The sequence below is a fragment of the Garra rufa genome, chromosome 23 (genome assembly GCF_049309525.1).
Source record: "Garra rufa chromosome 23, GarRuf1.0, whole genome shotgun sequence".
Taxonomy (NCBI): domain Eukaryota; kingdom Metazoa; phylum Chordata; class Actinopteri; order Cypriniformes; family Cyprinidae; genus Garra; species Garra rufa.
Genome location: NC_133383.1, coordinates 39,769,085 through 39,780,033, shown reverse-complemented (window position 1 = coordinate 39,780,033; position 10,949 = coordinate 39,769,085).

Sequence of the window (10,949 nt, the reverse complement as noted above, 5' to 3'; positions counted from 1 at the left end):
GTGGTTGGAACGACGGCCCCCTCAAACTTCACTACCGGAAGGGACTCAATTCTGACCTCCAGGTGGAACTGGCATGCCGGGACGAGGGTTTGACTCTTAAACAGTACATTGATCTTTCCATACGGATCGACAACGTAATGCGGGCACGCAAATCCAACAGGCCTTTCACCACCCAGGCCTCACCACAACCAGCAGCTACCTCCTCTGGTCCCGAACCCATGCAGCTGGGCACCACTCGCATCACCCTCGAGGAGAGAGAACGGCGGATGAGAAACCACCTCTGTTTGTATTGTGGCCAAACTGGACACATTCGGGCCGCCTGTCCTACACGACCACCACGTCCTCCCACCTCGGTGAGTTCACACAAACTTTGTCTGAACAAATGTGTGATACCTGTTTCACTCAGTGTCGGTGGTAGGACTATTCAGACTACCGCTTTAATTGACTCTGGGGCAGCAGGGAATTTCATTGACATGAACTTTGTGAGAACTAAACACTTACCCACTCTACCTTGCACTTCTCCTGTGTCAGTGGCCGCCCTCGATGGGAGACCACTAGGTTCCGGACGTATCGACCAGATCACGGATGATCTTATACTCTGCCTGGAACCCAGCCACCAGGAAACCATCCGTTTCTTTGTCATTACCTCACCTCAGTCACCACTCATCCTTGGATTCCCCTGGCTGGACCGCCATGACCCCACCATCTCCTGGGCCAGAGGTATCATCACTCAATGGTCTCCCTATTGTCAACAGCACTGCATTCACTCAGGCACCAGAACTTGCTCCAATTCAGCCAGTCTTCCACCCACTGACTCCAACACCATTCCGGCGGCATACCAGGATCTCCTCGAGGCCTTCAGCACTGTCAAAGCCACCGAACTGCCACCCCATCGACCAGGAGACTGTGCCATCGAACTCAAACCAGGAGCGGTGACACCTCGAGGACGGATCTTTCCCCTATCACAACCTGAGTCCGAGGCCATGGAAAAATACATCCAGGAGGAGCTCGCCAAGGGATTCATTCGACCATCTACGTCTCCTGCATCGGCTGGATTCTTCTTCGTAAAGAAGAAAGATGGAGGATTACGGCCTTGCATTGATTACCGCTCACTGAATGAAATGACTGTTAAATATAGATACCCTCTACCCCTCGTTCCTCCTGCCCTCGAACAACTTCGGACAGCTAGATACTACACCAAGTTGGACTTACGCTCAGCATACAACTTGATTCGCATCCGACAAGGAGACGAGTGGAAGACGGCTTTCTCTACCACCTCAGGTCACTACGAATACCGGGTCATGCCCTTCGGCCTGTCCAACAGTCCATCCTACTTTCAGGCATTCGTTAATGAGGTATTCCGGGACATGCTGAATCGATGGGTAATTGTGTACATCGACGACATCCTCATTTTCTCCAACACACTCGAGGAACATGTTCAACATGTCAGGACTGTGCTCCAACGCCTCATTAACCACAAACTGTATGCCAAGGAGGAAAAATGTCAATTCCATCAAGAATGCATCACCTTCCTGGGGTACGTCATCAGCCCTGAGGGCATCGCCATGGATGATAGGAAGGTTTCTGCAGTGTTGGACTGGCCGCGCCCCAAGACCCTCAAGGAGCTCCAAAGGTTTCTGGGTTTCTCAAACTTCTATCGCCGGTTCATTCGGAACTTCAGTACGGTAGCAGCCCCATTGACTTCTATGATCAAGAAAGGAGAGAATCGTCTTACCTGGTCACATGACTCCATACAGGCCTTCCAGGAACTCCGGCAGAGGTTCACTACAGCCCCCGTCCTTCGTCACCCGGACCCCCAATTACCTTTCCTCGTCGAGGTGGACGCCTCTAGCACTGGCGTAGGAGCCGTGCTCTCCCAACGCCACAATCAACCCTCCAAAACCTTCCCTTGCGCCTTCTTCTCTCACAAACTCAGCCCGGCCGAGAGGAATTACGATGTGGGCAATCGAGAACTACTCGCCATTAAGCTAGCCCTGGAGGAATGGCGGCATTGGCTTGAGGGAGCTAAACACCCCTTCACCATCTTGACAGATCACAAAAATCTGGAATATCTCCGCACCGCCAGGGTCCTCAACCACCGCCAAGCCCGATGGTCACTATTCTTCACCCGGTTCCAGTTTAACATTCACTATCGGGTCTCAGAACACCAAGGCGGACGCTCTTTCTCGTATCCACGAGCCCGATCAAATCTCTCAACCTCCAGAACCCATCTTACCTGCATCTCTCATCGTGGCTCCCGTCACGTGGGACCTCATGACAGAGATCACAGAGGCCCAAACCCAGGATCCACCTCCTCCTGAATGCCCCAATCATCTCACTTATGTCCCTGCTACTCTCCAATCCAGAGTTCTCACGGAGGTCCATGCTACCCCTAGCTCCGGCCACCCAGGAATAGAGGCCACTATCCAACTCCTCCGGAACCGTTTCTGGTGGCCTACTCTCCGTACCGATGTCATAACCTTTATCAAGAACTGTACTGTGTGCAACACATCCAAGACCTCCCATCAACTTCCCTCCGGCCTGCTACAACCTCTTCCCATCCCTAACCGACCTTGGTCCCACATTGCAGTTGACTTCGTGACAGATCTTCCCCTATCCCAAGGTTATACCACCATCCTGTCAGTGGTAGACAGATTCTCCAAGAGCTGTCGTTTCATTCCCCTTCCCAAACTTCCGATGGCTCTGGAGACAGCGGAGGCCCTGTGTAATTCTGTATTCAGGTTTTACGGATTGCCAGAGGACATCGTGTCAGACAGGGGTCCCCAATTCTCCTCTCGACTGTGGTCCAACTTCTTCCGTCTCCTGGGTGTCAACATAAGCCTTACGTCTGGATATCATCCGGAGGCCAACGGTCAAGTTGAACGCCTGAACCAAGAACTAACTCGATTCCTACGTTCCTACTGCATGAACCATCAAGAGGACTGGAGTCGATTCCTGTTCTGGGCGGAGTACGCACAAAATTCCATCAGAAAGCCTTCTACCAACATGACTCCTTTCCAATGCGTACTAGGCTTCCAACCCCCCTTGTTCCCCTGGTCTGGGGAGCCTTCGGACCTTCCGGCAATAAACTCCTGGTTCCAACAGAGCGAGGCCACCTGGAACCGAGCCCACGTCCACCTCCAGAGAGCTGTTCGGCGCACTCAGGTCCAGGCCGATCGTCGACGGCGGCCCAATCCGCCCTACGAACCCGGGCAGTGGGTTTGGCTATCGACCAGGAATCTACGCCTTCATCTACCCTGCAGAAAACTAAGTCCCAGGTACGTGGGTCCTTTCAAAATCATCCGTCAAATCACCCCAGTGTCCTTCAGACTAGATTTACCTGCTCAGTACCGTATCTCACCCACCTTTCATACTTCTCTGTTAAAGCCCGCTGGTTGTCCGGAGGAGAGGGAGGTCCTAGACGAGACCGCCCCGCAGAGACCCCCTTCCCTGATTATCGATGGCGAGGAGGTCTACAGAGTCAACACCATCCTGGACTCCCGACGCCGGAATGGTCAACTACAATACCTGGTCGACTGGGAGGACTATGGTCCCGAGGAGCGGTCCTGGGTGCCCGCCAAGGACATCTTGGATCCTTCACTCACCGCAGAATTCCATTCGACCCACCCAGATCGACCAGGACCCCGTGGTAGAGGAAGACCACGGCGTCGGTTACCTCCTCGCGCCAGGAGGCACTCGCAGGAGGGGGGCTCTGTCACAAGCGCGGTCTCTGTGGCTCCCTCTATCCCGCACCAGCGGGAACCTTCACCTGAATACTGACTACACTACCCACAATCCCGTACCTGGGAACTCACGCTTCCGGTTCCGGATCACCCGGGGCACTTCCGTTATGGCGGCCATATCAGCGTGCCTCGCCAGCACACTCACTGCGAAGTTTTGCCGGTCATGTACCCAATCCTAAGCGTTTTCATTCGGACTGTCTATCTGCTGCCAACTGGACTGTTTCTGTTGTGTGTGAACCTTTTCTGCCTGCCTTTTTGTGACCCTCGCTCTCCCAACGGATTATTGATTCTGATTGCCGCCAGCCCTGACCCCTTTGCATGGACACTGACTACTCTCTTGGATTTGCCTTCACCACATCAGTTCGCCATTGTTGATCTCAGCCTGTTTGACCTGTCTATTCTTAATAAACTGTTGCAAATGGATCCAACGTCTTATGATTCTTCTGCTGCCGCACCACAATTACTAGGTTCACTTATAAAACCATTTTTGTTTTCTCTTCGAATGGTAACAAAAGTTCTTGAAATATGAAAACATCATGGCAGTCCTGATATAGATCGGAGGATCAGAGGTAATTCAGTCCTTCAGACATGTAGCTCTGGTGCTCCTGACACTGAGAATGAGTTGCTGTGGTGTGGTGATACTTTACTGAACCTTACTGATGAAAAATGACCCATGTTGCTTACCATTGAAGATTTCATTATGAAAACAAATGTACCTACAGCAACAGAGATGACATGGGCTTGGGCTTAAGACAAACATGACAGACAAACTGACAGGAAGAAAGAGCTCAGGTGAGAAAACAAAACACTCTCAAGTCATCTGTAAGCATTTGGCTTTTATTACATTTCCTCCTATATTCCCATGTTCACACTTAATGGGACCCCAGTTATTACTCCACACCTCCATATTTTATTTCCTATTTGATTGAAACTTAGAATCATTGCTTACATACCATTTTCATTTTATCACTTTATTCCTCTGCTCTTTACTATTACATTTACCATGAATGCTACATCTTCAAGAACTTTTCCACACTTGATCTCATCTGCTTGTTTCAACTCATTTGTTAACACAATTAAACCTTTTATACTGATAACATAAAAATACAGATCTCTCATGTCATGTGTGAAACCTCATGTGGTATTGAAGTGCTGCTTTATTTCTGAAACTCTTTCCGCAGTGACCACATATAAAAGACTTCTCTCCAGAGTGACGGTTCATGTGTCCGTTAAGGGTTCCTTTTCGGTTGAAACTTCTTCCACATTGCTGGCAGCTGAATGGCTTCTCTCCAGTGTGAACTCTTTTGTGGACTTCAAAGTGTCGTTTAAGATTAAACCTCTTTCCGCACTGAGGGCATGTGTAGGGATTCTCTCCAGAGTGAATTCTCATGTGGTCCTCAAAATGCCGTTTTTGACCGAAACTCTTTCCACACTCAGAGCATGTGTAGGGCAGTGTTTTTCAACCTTTTTTGAGCCAAGGTACATTTTTTAATAGAAAAAAATCACAAGGCACACCAACAATCGAAACTGTAAAAAAATGTAACTCTGTAGCCTATATTAACAATATACAGCCATTCTTATCGAAGTGTCTTGAACAGGAATCAAATAAACACAAAGAAAAAAGTATTTTATGATCTTTCATATTCAGGGCTCGAAATGAACTTTTTTACTTGGTAGCACTCAAAAAGTAAGGAGCACCAAAAAAAATTTAGGAGCACCCACTGAATATTAAGGAGCACCACAACTGCCAATTGAGCAGATCAGCCAGCACTCATCCTGGCATTTCTTTTTAGTAATGCAACAAACTTAATTCTTCATGGCTGATTCTGATTGCTGATGCTTTAAAAGCAAATGGGCTGACTCTAGATTCTAAAAGGCTTTTTTAAAAATATTAATTTTAAACCTTAAGCATGGGACAAGAATATATTAAAATATGAGTACATGAACAAGATGTTTATTCTCTCTATTATAGGTAGAGCCATTTAAATTAGAGGCAACCACTGCATTTTTAAACAATCTATGGTTGAAATAACAAAAAATAAACTACACAATTCTTTCTTAATCCTATTAAGTGCAAAAAATAAATGCAGCCATAATCAAAGTAGGCTACTCTCTCAATTTCAAAGAGCAAATAGGGACCAATTTTTTCAAGCATGATACAGAGCTATTGCAAATACACAACCTATGAACCTATTATAACCCACATATACTAATAACAGCCTAGATATGTTATGTAGCCTAATTTGCGTACATTGGGGAGTCGCTCTCTAAACCCGATGTATCAAAATTGCCTTTGAATGCGCGTGCGTGTTTTGCTTTCGGTTTCGTTTTGACGATCGCACGAAACTCTCGGCGGTGCTGATCATGCATTAACGCATTAATTTAACAAAAGAATTTGAAAGTGGGGGACCACAAACGGGATTTCGAAAAGTCTGATGTGAATGTATGCCTTGTACATTATATACTGAGGCAGAGGCGCCAGAATTGCATCTGAGAGAATGTGCACGATACTATATTTCTTGATTACAATTACATCCAAAGATGCTTCTCCTTCATTCACTTTTGGTGAATGTAGCCTTAGCCAGGAAGAGTTGATGTCATCAGGCGGTATCCAACGATCATCGGGTGTTTCAACCCTGAACCGCAACACCCTCAACATTGGTGGGTCAGCAGTGGTGGCCAAATCACTGCCCATCAACTCCCCCTGGCTTCCAGCTAAGCTCCTCCCTCCTGCTCCATAACCAGCAAGAAGCTCTCTCTGCTGCCTCCCCCATCCTGCGAGCAGTCATCTTTCTCTCCCTCCCCATCACCCCAATGGCTGTAAGCATCCTCCATACTGACTGGGCGGGGAATCCTCTACAGCCGACCTCGACTGGGAAGAGCCATGCCTGCCAACCTTTCCCCCTGCAGTCATGCAAGAGGTCCTGGTATTTGGCGCTCTTTCTCTCAAACGCTTGTTCACAACCCTCTTCCCATGGGACTGTAAGTTCGATGAGGATAATCTTTTTTGCCTCTTCAGACCACAGCACTGCATCTGGCCTCAGGGTTGTCTGGACGACCGGGGGGAATTGCAGTCTTTCCCTCAGGTCTACCTTCATTTCCCATGATTGGGCCTTTTGCAGCAGATTGGTTCTTGTTGTTACTGTGGTTGGTGGCTTTTGACCCGCTCTTACAAACTTGATTGCTGGTGTTGCTCTCCCATGTGGTTGGTGTTTCTTGCGTCTCTCTTGCTCCAGGGTGTTAGCGAGTGTCATGAGCACCTTGTCATGGCGCCACCTGTATCTGCCTTGGGCAAGTGCTGTTTTACACCCTGACAGGATGTGTGCCATGGTACCCCTCTCCCCACAAAGCTTGCACGATGGGTCCTCTCTTAAGCCCCACTTGTGCAGGTTTGTCGGAGTTGGAAGTGTGTCATACACCGATCTTAACATAAATGAGATGCGGAATGGTTCCAATCTCCACAGATCTCCCCATGTGATCTTCCTCTTGGGTAGGTCCCACTTGGTCCATGCTCCCTGGGACGCTAGCTCCACAGCCCTTGCCCTTCGTCCTTCCTCCTCCAGGTTCCGTACCTCCTCCTGGATCATGGCCCTTCTATCCGTGTATCCAGCCTTCCCCCATTGCTGGATATGGGAAGTTCCAAGACCCTTTCTTCCTATGCATGGCGTTCCCATGATGTCACGTAGCTTCAACATACTTTCAGCTTGTGCAACAGATGAGTCAGCTGCCCACTTGCGTCCTGATCTTGTAAGGATACCTGCCTGCCTGACTTGTTCATCCTGGGAGTCTCTGTATGTCATTATGACTCTGCACTTTGCTACCTTAAATTTCTCCACCACGGATGACAGAGGAAGTTGGAGCTGCCCTGATCTTATGTAAAGGCCTACTGAAGTGAAGCTTGGAGGGATTCCTAGCCACCTCCGAAGGTGCTTGTTGATCTTTCTCTCCACTCCTTCGACGCTTGTCATGGGAACTTCATACACCGTTAACAACCACATGAGTCTTGGCAGCAATCCATGTTGGTACAGCCATGCTTTGAACTTCCCCGGGAGCCCTGATTTTTCGATCTTCTTCAACCATTCCTCTGCCTGCTTCTCTGTACTGCTGATGTTGTTCCTGTCGGTGAGTGAATCATCGAACCACTTCCCGAGGCACTTAATTGGATTTTCCTTTATCGATGGAATCACTTCCCCTTGCACATGCAGCGTGACTCTGTTTGTCAATTTACCTTTTCTCATCACCATGTACCTGGATTTCTTTGGCTTAAACTTCATTCTGGCCCACGTTGCCATGTGGTCCAGGGCAGTTAGTACCCACCTTGCCTCCACATGGGTTGTGGTCGTCACAGTAAGGTCGTCCATGTAACCTCTTATTGGGGGTTGTCGGATGCCCGATTGCATTTTTGGGCCTCGGGCTTCCTTCCCAGCGGCTGTTATTATGAGGTTCATTCCCATGATGAAGAGGATGGGGGAGATTGTACAACCAGTTATGATCCCTTTTTCCAGGTTTTGCCATTGGGTGGTGAAGTGGCCTGTCTTGAATCGTAGCTGGATTCCGCCAAAGTAACTGATGATCAATCCCTTGATGTGCTGAGGGATGAGATAATGGTCTAGTGCTGCATGGATGAGGGCATGAGGGATTGATCCATATGCATTAGCCAAGTCCAGCCAAACAACGGTCAGGTTGCCATTGCTGGCCTTGGTCTCCCGGATCATCTGACTGAGAACTCCAGTGTGTTCCAGACATCCAGAGAAGCCTGGAATCCCACCTTTCTGGATAGCGGTGTCGATGTATCCATTCTCAGTCATGTATGAGGTCATCCTCTTAGCCAGTACAGAGAAGAAGATCTTGCATTCTACACTTAACAGTGAGATTGTTCTAAATTGGTCTATGGTTGAGGAGTTCTCTTCTTTTGGTACAAAGCAGCCTTCTGCCCTTTTCCAACACGATGGAATGTTGCCCTTCTTCCAGATCCTCTGGAACAGCTTCCATAGCCTCCGGAGGAGCATTGGGCACTTCTTATATACCTTATAGGGTATGCCGCTTGGACCAGGGGCAGAACCTGACCTGGCCTTCTTCACCACCTCTTGGATTTCCTTCCAGGATGGTTCGCTGATGTTGAGCTCCTTTACAGGTGTATCAATGTTGTCGATGTTTGGGTTGGCATCCAGGGCCTGGTTTCTGAAGATGTCATTGTGGGTTTCTCTCAAGAATGCCTCCACGACTTCTCTGCCTTCCAGACTTTACTTCACCCAGCAGTGTTCTGGTGAATCGGAAGGGGTCTTTGGTGAACTGAGATCTTTTGTTCTCCCTGTCCTTCCTTCTTTTCCGAGTGCTTTCTGCTCTTCGGCGTCTGCAGAGACGTTCTCGGAGTTGACTCGTCAGGTCCTTGATGCCTTCCCTTTCGTAAACCATGGATCTTTTGAACTGCTTATTAAGCACCTTAATTTCTTCCCTTAAGCGGTGGATTTCCCTTTCTCTTCTGCTTGGTTGGTGTACAGCCCTGATGTTCACCCTCTTATCCTCCAATCCGAACCGCTCCCTTGCCAGATTGTACGTTATTGTTGTGAGAGCGTTGACTTTCTGCTCGGCTGTCCCTGCTAGTGTGGCTTCTAGCACTTTGTCGAGGTCTTGGTCTAGTTTGTCCCATTCCTTGGTGTCGCCCATCTTGGGCCATTTAATTCGCTCCCTCGCAGGGTGGGTTTGGCTCTCTGGAAAGGTATTGGAAGAGTCCTTCCTGAGGTGTTGAGGTGACACAGGTGCTGAGAGATCTCCAGGGCTATGGGGTTCTTCCTGCCTGGAGCTCTCCTGCGTCTCACCAGGTGCTACCACTGTGCGCTGCATCTGTGGCCCCCTCTTTCCGCATTTGGACCTGCCTTGGTGTATTTTAAGGCCTTTTGTGTTCTTGCAGACCTTTCCGCAATGACACTTTACTTCCATAACCTCCCCAGTTAACGTTGTTTGGGTGAGCAATCTCGTTATCCGTGAATCCGTTGTCCTAGCCGTTACCGTTGTGTCTGTCCTATTGAGTCGCTCATCCTCCCCCCCTCTCGGGCGACTCTGGGGGTATTGCTTCATACAACTTTCCGTAGCTTGAATTGGTGCCCTCTTGCGAGTGCTGTGCATGAGGTTGCTAACCTAATACACCCACACCAGTCTTTCCTGGAGGTCATCTGTCTCTCCAGAGTCACCGAACTTCCTCGGTTGCCATCCAGCCTTTCCTGGAAGTCACTGGTCGCCCAGAGGTTCATGATTACAATTACATCCAAAGATGCTTCTCCTTCATTCACTTTTGGTGAATGTAGCCTTAGCCAGGAAGAGTTGATGTCATCAGGCGGTATCCAACGATCATCGGGTGTTTCAACCCTGAACCGCAACACCCTCAACATTGGTGGGTCAGCAGTGGTGGCCAAATCACTGCCCATCAACTCCCCCTGGCTTCCAGCTAAGCTCCTCCCTCCTGCTCCATAACCAGCAAGAAGCTCTCTCTGCTGCCTCCCCCATCCTGCGAGCAGTCATCTTTCTCTCCCTCCCCATCACCCCAATGGCTGTAAGCATCCTCCATACTGACTGGGCGGGGAATCCTCTACAGCCGACCTCGACTGGGAAGAGCCATGCCTGCCAACCTTTCCCCCTGCAGTCATGCAAGAGGTCCTGGTATTTGGCGCTCTTTCTCTCAAACGCTTGTTCACAACCCTCTTCCTATGGGACTGTAAGTTCGATGAGGATAATCTTTTTTGCCTCTTCAGACCACAGCACTGCATCTGGCCTCAGGGTTGTCTGGACGACCGGGGGGAATTGCAGTCTTTCCCTCAGGTCTACCTTCATTTCCCATGATTGGGCCTTTTGCAGCAGATTGGTTCATAAGCATATTGTGAAGAGATTTTAATGGTCCACAATCAAGTCACATCACACACCCTTCGAAACGGAGGTTGAGAGAGAGAGAGAGAGAGAGAGAGAGAGAGAGAGAGAGAACATTTGGAGCAAAAAAACGTTCGGTTTCAGCGGAGCAGAGCGCAGTGTCAGTGACGGAGTGATTGACAGGTAATATCTCAAATCTGAATTTAAGATAAGAATTAAAAGATTACGTTTAATTGGTTATGTAATATTGGAGAGAGAACGGCGAGGCTGTCACTGCATCAGCTCACAGCAGTCTGTGCAATAGTTATGCTAACGAAAGTTTTGTAAATAAATGAAAACAAGTCG